Here is a 12,644-nt window from a genome sequence, read left to right on the forward strand (position 1 = left end):
AAATACTATTATTCTTTTCCAAAATTATAGATATACTTTGGATCATATCTGTTATTTGATGGAGGTAATATGTCCGAACTCGATTTTCTTTTCCATATTACGTAGATCAACGCAAAAACTACTTAATGGAGATCTATTTAAGACATACATTAACATGCGCCCATAGAACATGTGTATAGAGATTTTTAGTCATTTCATCTGAACAACTCTCCCCACATTCAAGGAAAATTTAGCATGCTTATTGTCTTTATTCTCGAGAGAACTGCTCTCCGCTCAGTGTAAATATACACGTGCTCGCGCCTGTGTGCACGTTACCATGTTGTTATCTTTATAAGAATAAAAAAGAACATATTGTAATCATAAAGAAATTCAAATCCAAATTTTGATGAATTTCCATGTCTCAGAACTTCTTGAGTCCGAAATCCCTATCATCTTTACATACTCGCAGCCATCCTTTGCTTTTCACAACATTTTAAATTTGTACGACAAACGTATCTGGAAGGGCTTTCAAATTATTTTATATTGGGTTCTCGCACATGTGGGAATTCCGGGAAATGAAAAGACCGATATGGCAGCTGAATTGGCTACTACTATCTTGCCATCACAGATTCCTCTTTCTGATTATAAGAATCATATATGTCACATTTTGCCTTCCAAATGGCAAGCTGAATGGGACGCATAGATTCGAATAAGCTTTATGCAATGAAGCCTACACTAGATCTCTAGCCCAGTTTGCACAGCAGAAAACTGGACACAATTTTAATTAGGTTGAAGATTGGGCACATTCGATTAACCCATCGACATTTGTTGATGGCGGACCCAACACCATTTTGCTCAATTTGCAACAGTCTTATGTCTGTTTGACACATTCTTATAGAATGCCCACGGTTTTCTTTACAGTGTCTTGCATATTTTTAAAAATTCCATCCTGATTTGGGCGAGTTGCTTTCCAAAACTCAGCATGCTAACCTTATTAGTTTTTAAAAAAAGTATTGGTTTTCATAATCATGTATAAACATTAGTTGCTCTTTTCAGTGCAGTATCATACCTTACATCATTGCTGCGCTTTTTTATAACTCACATTTTTAGGCTTTTAGTCATTTGGATTTTGTAATCATTCCATGTTCTGATTTTATTATAAATTGATACAAATTTCATATATATTGATTTTAATTTCATGAATGTGGCGCATCTTAGCCAAAGATGGCTTTTGTGCCATAAACAAGCTCAATTCAACCCTTCAGTCTGAAAACTATTTTATTGGAATTTTGTTTTTCTGTGTACAAGATAATTAAGAAAAAGAAAAGAAAAAGAAAAAAAGAAAAAAAAAACGCTTTCAAAAAGACGGAAGAAATTTGATATTTGGTCGTCGCACCAAATTTGCAGATTTCCATCAAATTTTGAATGAGATCCATTGATAGAAAGCCTGCCTGTCAGAAGTGAAAAGTAACACAATAACTACAACATGGAGAGTTCTTGATAGATTAAAAAATTGGCAAGTAAATGAAATTTGGCCCGAAGCTGTTTTCGCATGTAAAGTGTGGATCCTTATCAAATCTGTCAAAGGGTCTCATTTCAATTTCATCGACATACAGTTTTGAAACTGGCAGAGCGCTGTTTTGGAATGGACCTTACGATTTTAAATTATGGCCATATGATATGTACGACATCTACAGTTTTAGCTGAAGTGGGAATGGTTTGATTTTCAATGACAGAACTAGGGCCATTTTGTTCGTAGGCACCAGTTACAGATCAATTAAAAAATTATTAGGGTAATTGCCAAATAAATAAGCTCCTGAAAGTTATGAATTCTATGAATTATAAAATATTATGACTGCACTTATCAAGTTTAATTAGTCAAGTTTCTATTTCATTGGTTTTATTTACTTATTACTAACTAAGAGAGACCGTAGTATAAGATATAAGGTAAAGTATTGTTACGAATCTGAGATGCGGCTCCCCAGCATAGTTGGTTCCATCATCAGAAAGACAATTTTACAGTCATCTGTATTAGACGGAGTCCGGGTGTCGCATCGGATGTCCCTGAGCTTGGCGACTTGGAGACGAATTTGGCGACTTTGGCGCCAAAATAGATTATACTCGAAACATCGAGAATTTTCCCGCTCCGTCCAGTAGGAACCGAGATACGCCTCGAACGTTCCTGATTGGTTCAGAGGCTTCTAGCCCCACCTCCTGAGACCTATAAAAGGAGGCAGCCGTAGCGTCCATAGTAGTCGTAGTCGGAAGCGACAGAGAAGAGTAGTCGGAAACGACAGAGAAGAGTAGTCGGAATCGACGGTGAAGATCGAGTCTTCCAACGATTAGCAGAGCAGCAACGGAGTCAAGCTAGTGCTGAACTAAGCTGTGTGCTACTGTCTGCAATAGAGTCTTGCTGTATGCTGCTGTGTACGCTGTTGTATGCTACACGTCTCGGCTGAAGATAATCGTCTTCTATGCTGTATATAGTTGTCGTCTTTTTGCTGTCCTGTGTGTCTTCGTGTAAATAAACGTCGTTGTTTGTTTTTCTACTGCCGCCTGCTGATTGAGCGTTCTCCACACCATATAACTCCCACTATCCAAACGAACCCGGGAAATTTCGTAACATTTGGTGTCATAAGTGGGATAGTGGTCAACAGTGTACGGTGAAAACGAGATCTCAGGCTACAATGGCTGATAGCGATAATGGTGAGTGTTGGCTGAGATGAAGAAATCGATGGAAGCTGGACAAGAGAAACTTTTGCAAGAAATGAAAGCCTTCACGGAAGAAATGAAAACCGGATGTGAAGAAATGAAGCGTGAGTTGAAGAAAGGCCTTTCGTCGTGGAAAGAAATTTTAGAAGATAAAGTTTGCAAAACTGAAGACATCCAAGTTATCACAGAAGAAATGGAAGGAAACAGTGAGAGCCAAGTGAGAGAAGAAACGGCTGAAGATCGATTGGAGACCGGTGTCACCGAAAAGGAACTTAGCCATCCGGAGGATGAACCGAAGTTTAATAAGGAGAGGAACGAACAGGGAGAATGTCAAATAATTGCGGAACTGAAACAGTCTTCTCCGAATGAGTCCCCTGAAGTGGAACCGAAAGTGCAGGCGCTTGGGGATGGTGAAGATGAACTTTCTTCGGACGGGTCTGTTGGTGGCGACCCGTGCTCGATGCCTATGGATGCAAGAGTTAATGCGACCCTGTTTGGATTGGATTCGTCCCAAAGATTAAAGGGACTACCTCTCTGCAAGCCTCTTGGTATCTCCTGGCATAGTGACACGGAAGAAGACTACGTGGCTGGAATCGCTGATCTCTGTAATCACGGTCTCAATTCCCTCCCAGAATTCGAATTTGATGTGGATTTCTCAAGGAGTGTCATGCAAACAGGAGCCGATGAATCTGCTGTATATCCGGTCAAGTTGTGTCGTTTCAGAGGAGCCCTTCCCGTAAAGGCAGATGTCCTCTTCAGAAGATCCAGTGTGGAGAGCTGCGGACAATTCTCAAGTGTCGAGAATGAGCCAGGAATAGGCGGAGATATTCCCACTGAAGCTTTGGCGATGAAGGCGAATACCTGGCTTTCGAGTGGACTTCAGAAGGCACTGTTGGATCATCCTGATATGCGATTGGTTCGATGGAAGAAGTTTAAAGTGACCAACCGACCAGCCTGGCAAGAATTCATTCTGGAGGACTCTACTACGATCCAGCGTTTTGCTCCATGGGACATATTGCATTTTAAGAAGAGAAATCAAGTCTGGGTGTACCATCCGAAACGACGAAGAGGTCCGTGTCAAAAGCATTGAGAAGGTTCGGATGGATCTTTAGTCGCCGCCAAATTAGTAAATGATGTCATCTTCAAAAGTGCAGAAGTCGCCAAACGCATCATCACATCATTCGGAAGCCTACGCCCGGGACGTGCAGTCCTTAGGAGGGGGACAATGTTACGAATCTGTGATGCGGCTTCCCAGCATAGTTGGTTCCATCATCAAAAAGACAGTTTTACAGTCATCTGTATTAGATGGAGTCCGAGTGTCGCGTCGGAGGTCCATGAGCTTGGTGACAAACTTGGCGACTTTGGCGCCAAAATAGATTATACCCGAAACATCGAGAATTTTCCCGCTCCTTCCAGTAGGAACCGAGATACGCTTCGAACGTTCCTGATTGGTTGAGAGGCTTCTAGCCCCGCCTCCTGAGACCTATAAAAGGAGGCAGCCGCAGCTGCCAGAGTAGTCGTAGTCGGAAGCGACAGTGAAGGTCGAGTCTTCCAGAGATTAGCAGAGCAGCAACGGAGTCTAGTGCTGAACTAAGCTGTGCGCTACTGTCTGCAGTAGAGTCTTGTTGTGTGCTGCTGTTTGCACGTCCCGCGGCTGAATATAATTGTCTTCTCTGTGCTGTCCTGTGTGTCTTCGTGTAAATAAACGTCGTTTTTTTTCTACTGCCGCCTGCTAATTGAGCGTTCTCCACACCATATAACTCCCACTATCCAAACGAAGCCGGGAAATTTCGTAACAGTATTTAAGAGATACCGTAGATGCCACTTTATGTGATCACTTCGTGACTTTGAAATTTTGGCAACATTAACGAGCTGATACTAGTAACCCAATTAGGGTAAAATAAACTTTATTTTTATCATTTCAACGGAAAAGAAAAGAGCACTTACATCCAGGCTATCTACAATATTTCAAATAAAAATTAAAAATATTCTATAATTGTTGTAGAAAATTATTCTTTAAGGGTTTATTGTATATCGTTCGTAATTGCATATTTTTAAAATTTGTTGATCGATGTTGCATCGTAAGTTTCAGAACATCAAGTACTTGACACATTCTGGTGCTCGGTGGAGGATTTTATTCCACTCAATCATCCCCATTAGAATTGTCAATGTTTATTATTTGATCTGGCTCACAAAAAGCTAGTGATTTAAAAAAAAATTACGAAGAAAAACCTGCAAAATTTTAAACTGCAACTTAGATATGCTGCGTTGATTAATTTTAAACTTTTATGCTTGTTAAGAACTCCAGTTTTGATTTTAAAACTATGAGATTTCTCTTTCGATCCATTTTGCTATCATAATTCAGTCGCGAGAGACAATGATTTATGGTTGTTCAACAGATTTCAATCCCAATCTGGCAGCTTTATTGTCCATTTAAACCAATTTTGATCGATCTAATCCAGAAAAAAAAATGTGACTTCATCATATGAGAAAATGGGACGCCTGCCTGAAAAGAAGAGCAAGAAATTATAAATACGTAAATCCTTCAAGCTAGTTGAAACTGAAGAATCAGTTAATTCTCTGTTGCAAAACCAATAACAATAAGCGATGTAGTGATCTCACAATCCGAATATTTTTGTGCGTGGTTGAATTTACAAAGGAAATGATAAGATTAACCGCGATTACTTTAAGTGGTGTTTACAGTAACATGTCTGCAATCATGGTCAGTAAATAAAAACATTTCCACAAAGATTTTCGAATAAAAATGAGTTTAAATCAACAAAGTAATAGCTTATTTAAGTTAAATGCATTTAAATGTGAAACTAAAATGTTTATCAAAAGAGAGGCCTCATTTTCAGTATTGTCTTGGGTTTCACCATACCTAAATTCTCCAATGCGGGTTTTGATGTTAAATGGGGTAGCCATTGTTTGCACTTTTGTGCCATTAACCCTTCTTTGCATGATTTTTTTTGTGAAATAAATCAGGGTGATATAATTCATGTTCTAGATTCAAGGAAAAATGTTTAAAAAATCCTGGTTTAAATATATAAAATAATTAAGAAATATTAAGATGGATATATCCATCATCATGCAAATTTACATGTTAAGGTCAGTACAAACTCTTCAGTGTTCCTCTTCCAAATTTCTACACTCTATATCGCTTTCATTAGCAAAAAAATCTCAGATTAGTTATAAAAAAATTATTCAATAAATCGCACGTTTCTTCCACCCACAACAAATAACGGAAAGACACGTTCAAACACACTGTAATAATTGCAAGACTGATTTGATTTTTTTTTTTTTTACAGCTACGTTTTTTACTAAGCAATAGACGTGAAAAAAGTTGTCAGCAACAACCAATTTACAGTGCGCCTGTTTTGAGTGAAATTTTTTGTTCATTAAATGTTAAGATAGAAATTTCCACCAACATGCGAAGAAGGGTTAAGAATGTCATTCAATGCTGTACTTTCGAAACCTTATCTTATCACATCATAAGCATATTGCCTCGAAGCCTGATGAGCTGCTCCTTGCGCATTACAAAACGCTTGTTGCTTCTCTCATTATGGATCCCTCTAAAAATGTCCAACCATTGTTTTTCCCGATGGCTACTGTTTCATCGACTTTGGAGAAATAAAATTGACACACTGATTATACTCCCTTTCATGTTCATTATGTAGCAGGCTTCTGCGCAGGTGTACGTTGGATTTTAAGAGATTCTTCCATTTTATGTTTGTGAATGGAAATATGAAAATCATCTATTGCGAAAAGTTCCCGCCATGACTGAAATTTCTAAATAAACTGCAAATACGAATAAAAAGTCCGTCCGAGCTGATAGTGCGCCGTGTGAGCAGCGCTTTGAATAGATAATCCTGATATTGGATTTTTTTAATGAAAAGGTTTTGTTTTAGAAGCATACGAAGAAGCAAACGAACACCAAGTCATAAAAATTTATTGTGAAATAATGTATAAATATAGAAACACTATCCTATGCTAACTTCTTAAAATGACTAGTTTTTTTTTTCTTTTCTTTTTTTTGTGATTGACACTACTCATAGCAACCTGGTTCTGATGTTAAAGTTTCTTATTTTTTGCTGCTATATTTTCAGACTCGCGTCATTTGTTCCACAGAGTTTTTATTAAAATTGGCTTTACATTTTTCACGATTGTCAATTTAAAATATTCGAAACAAATTCTTGATATTCTCTTCATTGCAAATAATGGAACACTGATATTTTTAAGTTCCTTTTATCTATAAATCGCTGATTGACTAGATAGCCAGTCAATTCAATTGCAAACTTATCTGCTCTAGAAGAAAGATTTTAAAGTGGTAAAATATAAACAAAATTTTGCTATCCTTTTCATTATTTAAAGAAATACGAATAAATCTCAGGCATCCGTTTCAGAACAAGGCAAAAAAGGAAGCATATCTTCTTGTAGGTCAAAGCATTTCCCCGGATGGTTTTCTACTACATATTTGAATTAATAACACACAGAAAATTACAAAGAAAAATGGGCAGAAATTGGTGAAATTCAGCCAGCAATAAAAATGATCTATTCTCGTAAGAATTTCAGAACAGCAGCATAAAATCAATTTTGCTTACATGTAATGAGAGTTTCAGAATAAAAATCTTACACGTTTTGAAAGCAGTTTTAAATTACCTCCTACAAGAAATTATAAATCGACTTAAAAGTCCTAAAGTCGTGCTTAAAATTGGAACACATAAAACCAAGAAAAACTAAACTAATATTAAAGATTAAAAACACTACAGACAAAACACAAATATCATTAAATCTTAAATGCGTAGTTTCTATAAACATATCTCTGTCTCCATAAATAAAACAGAAAGGAATAGTTGCAAGAATCGCCATTAAATGAAATATCTTTTTCCGGATGTTTTCTCCAAGGACAAGCACCACCTGATGAAGGATGGTGAATTCTGAGACAGAATTTATAACAGATGAATCTGTCTCGTTAAAGCTGTGTAATATCAAACAAATGTTGCCAAATTGATTGAATTCTTCAATATAAGGGTAGTTGCTTTACCATTGAAGTGCAACACCTCAAAGATATGCAACTGCGGAATATTTTATATTCACACATCGTTTTCGTTAATATATGAAGAGTCAAGAAATTCCACATCAGAGTGTTGAACCACCAAATATTTTGTCGCTGATATTCTCATACGAAAAGGTAATCGAGTATTCGATAGAGTAACACAAAGAACAGAAACTCAGTCGATGATGTATTGAGCGGAATCATTGGCGGAAATTCTGAAAATAAAACAAATATTTTTAACGTAGTTCATCATTAGCCATGATATTCTTATAAGTTATCACAAGTTTCATAAATCTGACAAAGCTTATATGTCGTTTTTCGACTTATAAAATTTCCATCTTGGGTATTGGGTATTCTTAGTGAAATTGCAAATGCTATTTTGAAAGAATTTAATAAGATGCTCTGCGTTGTTTCTCAGAAAAGACTATAGCGTCTTTAAAAAAATCTCTAAAAAAGTATTGAGAGTTGGTGAAAGTTAATATAAAATACATATCTATTCAGAAGAAGGTACAGAAGAAGTTGGTTATAAATACATCGAATTTCAACTGCATGTTCTACAGAATATTGGAAACCAAATGAATCGGAAAAGTTTTCATAGTAAAAAATAAGGAGAATAGTTATCATTATAAATAGCTTATTGGTAACGTCATAAATTTTAAAAGCTAGGTACCAGAAATTTCGATCCCTTAATTGCTCTACCCGTGATTCTTATGGGCATTTCTTTTCAAACTTATAAGTTGATTTTAAATTATTTAAAAAATTATAATTTTGTTCAAAAATTGCACATAATCCACAAATAATTCAAATTTTCTATTCATTTTTTAATGGAATGATTGATGGCAACGCATTTCTGAAATAGATGTCATCTAATTAAATATTTGAAAAGTAAAGCCTTTAAATAGTTTTGAAGTGTAAAATTTGTATTTGAATTAGGGTCGTGATCACATTAAGCTGTTAAATGTCAAACTACAGCATTTTAAATTTGTAGGCTAAAATTTGTGAAACTTGTAATTCTATATCAAAGTGCCTCATATTCAAAACTAGTTCAATGTTTCTCAGAATTGTCGGTTTTATGAATGTAACAATGCATTCCAAAGTTCACAACTTTGTCAATTGATTTGATTGCAGAAAAAAATTTCAAGTTTATTACGAATTATAAGTAATAAGGAAATGTATGATGTTTTAGCAATTGCTTTAATGGCCCAAAGGTTAATCTAAACAAGAAAAAGAGTACGAAAATAAAAAAAAGAAGAAATATAGCTTTCTTTTTTATTTCTCTGTGGGTTTCATTTCTTTCTGCTTAGCAATATATTCTACTAAAATCTGAAGCTCTTACGAGCTTCAGTTTATTCTATTAAATATGAAAATAGTGTGAAACATTTGATTCGAGGATAGAATAAATCTCGATGTTTTGGATTTCCCTGAAGTTGGAATTTCGCATCAGAGTGTCTATGAATGTCATCATTAAAAAACATTACGAGCAGAGTGAATGAAGTTTAACACTGGTTTTAACAACCTGATTTCTAGATCTGTATCGAGCTTTAATCCAAATTTGTTAAATGTTTGAATATAATTGATCCGTCTTCAGATACGCGATGAGTCAGCAATGTAATAAACTAGATCGATTTATTCTACGATTTTTAAGCCCAAATTATAAATGCGCATTTTATTCTAGACCTTATAAGTGAAGAGGCAAATGTTAGTTCGTCTGAACGTGAAGAAGTGAATATGAAAATTCTGAAATGAAACAAACAGATAAATGAAATTCGATTTTATTATCTTGATTTCAAAATTGTAGATATATATCAAATTTTGAATCTAATCAATTAAGTGGAAAATATCTAAACATATTCTCTATTCTCTTCCCTATAACAACGTAGAAGTATATAAGAATGGGCAGGAAGCTTTCCTCCTTTGCAGTAGAAAATCTATTCCTACCACTCGGCTCAAATAAATAAATAGCTATTAATGATTCCCGAAATATAGAAGAAAAAAGTCTAGAAGAATTATATAACAAAGAAAATAAATTACCTCTATAATTCGAAAATACATTCCTAACAGCCATTATCTTCCTAGTAGGGATTGCAATACCGGACCAAAATTTCAATACCGGTATTCGGTACTTTTTAGATCTTAATACCGGGATACCGGTATTAATACCGGTATTAGAAATTTTCGAAAAAGAAAGAAAACACGGGTATTTCTTCGTTTTATTTGCCAATTTTATAAGAGAATGTAAATATCACAAAAAAAAAATTTGTAACTTATAAATTATAACAGTATATAAAGAATCACAAAAAAAAGTAAAGGAACAACTTATTTATTTAAATCACAAAAAAAGTGTAAATATCACTACTCAGTCTGGGGTACTATTACAAATTTTTGAAATGTGATCTTAAAAAAACATGATGCATCAATTGTACTGTCATTAAAGCTGAAAAGTAATTTTGTGTAAAAATTACCAGCTGTCGAAAACGCTCTTTCGGCATCTGCGCTAGTTGGTGATACTGTTAGCAATACGCGATATATTTTTTCCAAGTATTTACCTCTAAATCCCTCATCTTCAAATAAATCGATTTCTTATCGGATGGTTTTGGATATAGCTGATTTCTGTATTGTATTTTGGTTCGTTGAAATTTTTTTATTTATCGCTAATTCTAATTTTTGTTCAAGAGACCATTCCTTTTCACTATCAACAGTACTGACATTCTAATCTTCGATAAGTGAACCGTATTCTTCTTCATGTGGATAGGTTTGTGGGTAAAAACATTTAAGAAAATTTACTATAAACTTAATCAGATTTGAATTGGTTATTTTATTTTCTTCTTTTTCATTTTCATTTTTAAAATCATTATAATTATGTAAATACCATAAGACATTTTCTATTTCGGTATGCCTTTCTTCTGTGCGATTTTTCAATGTAATATATAATTCTTCAGATAGTGATGTGTGCTGTTCTTTCATGATTGCAACATGAAATTTATTGTTGCATTAGCTATTAATAAATTAAAATCTCTCCGACATAATGCCTCTATAGTCAGTTTTATTGGAAGTAGAGCTGATACAGTTCTGGATATTAAGTCGAATTCACTGTCTGAAAAATTAATTTGCAGGTTTAAGTCGATTATTGCTTTTTGGATTGGATTTCTAAATTTCAAAAACCATTCCATCATTAGGAGTAAACTGTTCTAACGTGTCTTAGAATCTATTATTAACATATATTCTGTTTTATTTTCAGTTAGTATATATTTTTGTAATATGGCATTTTTTGTAGGGGAAAGTTTAAATATCTTAAAAATTTTTCGAATTTTATAAATTATAGGAAGCAATTCTTGATGGGTTAATATTTCATCCTCATTAGCAATATCAACTTCGACAATTACATTGTCATTATCTTCATTGTCAATATCACTCTCACTCTCTTCAATGTCGGAATCCGAAGTTTCTATATACACAATATTTGGATTCTTTATTTTTTTGGTATAATACATCTATTACTCCTAATTGAATTCCATGAGCATAGCACAATTGCTGATTTGCACCAATCAACTTTCCAAATTTTTTCATAACTGTTGCTCCATTAGTCGTTATGGATACAATGTCTTCTTTCAGGGGTAATCCATGTTTCGCTAATTTAGATTTTAGCAATTAATTAAGCCATTAATTAGCTTATTAATTTCACCAATTAGGGAGACATAAAAACAAAAACGTATACTACGTCCTGAACATATAGTGGAGACAATTTAAAAAATTTCTAGTAAATACCGAAAAACCGGTATTTAAACCTGTGAATACTGGTATTACGAAATTGTAAAATGGCTCAAAATACCGGTATTCGGTATCCCGGTATTGCAATCCCTACTTCCTAGTGTATAATACAGTTGCTTCGTAAAAGAAATGGATTCTTTAGTGTGGTTTGAAAATCAAATGTGGCGTTTGCCAGATTCCTAGAATGCCATTTTCAAACATTTTCTTTGATTTAAAGGATGCCACCGCATTGTATTGCAGGAAAAGAAAATAAAGGTTTAATGATGAAGAAACTGCTTGAGAATTCTTATTTTATAAGTGACTAATATCCGCAGTTTGACCTGACGAAGTAGAACTGAAATAAGTTGCATTTATTTGGAGCGAATGGCGCTTACATTAAAGTTGTGTTAGTGCAAGAAACATATTAAACACATAATCTCTTTGTACATATTAAAATCCGAATGGAAAATCGTTATGCCTTCCTTTACCAAGTCTGACGAAAACGAGAGAGACAAATCAAGAATAATGTATTACCTTGTTCTGATATTTCAGGCAGGAGATTCGAAATGAGCTTTTGACTTCATAAACACTTAAACATTTTTATAAACCTTTGGTGATATATAAGATTGATTTAATTTTAGACGAATCATTCCATTTTTCGAGCCACAGAAAATATATAGGACTAGATCTTTTTTGAAAATAGGTTAGATGTCAAAAACAATGCCTGCGTCTTTGAATAACTTTCTGAATTTCATTCTATACTAGAAACAGCAATATATGTAAACAGTGTTACTGGTAAACAGCGAATTTAAGGTACAGATGATAATCAGTGATTCCGCATTCTTTTAATTAAAAATTAGTTTAATTTAGTTATACTAAAGTCTCGCTTTTAAAGCAACACTAGGAATATTTTGGGACGGACTTCGTCATTTTGAACCGCGGTCAAATGACGAGGACGACATCTGAGCTGGCAACCCCCTCTCCAAACTTCCTCATCACACCAGCTGGAGGACGTTTGGCCCCCGTGGATTTAACATGTACTAGACCCTCTTACATGACGGTTTAAATTGATAATTAGGTAAATTATTTACATAAATATACATATTTTAAACATACCAACTGTGGTGCATTTAATGGTAGTAACATTAAA

This window comes from Argiope bruennichi, chromosome 4 (genome assembly GCF_947563725.1).
Source record: "Argiope bruennichi chromosome 4, qqArgBrue1.1, whole genome shotgun sequence".
NCBI lineage: Eukaryota > Metazoa > Arthropoda > Arachnida > Araneae > Araneidae > Argiope > Argiope bruennichi.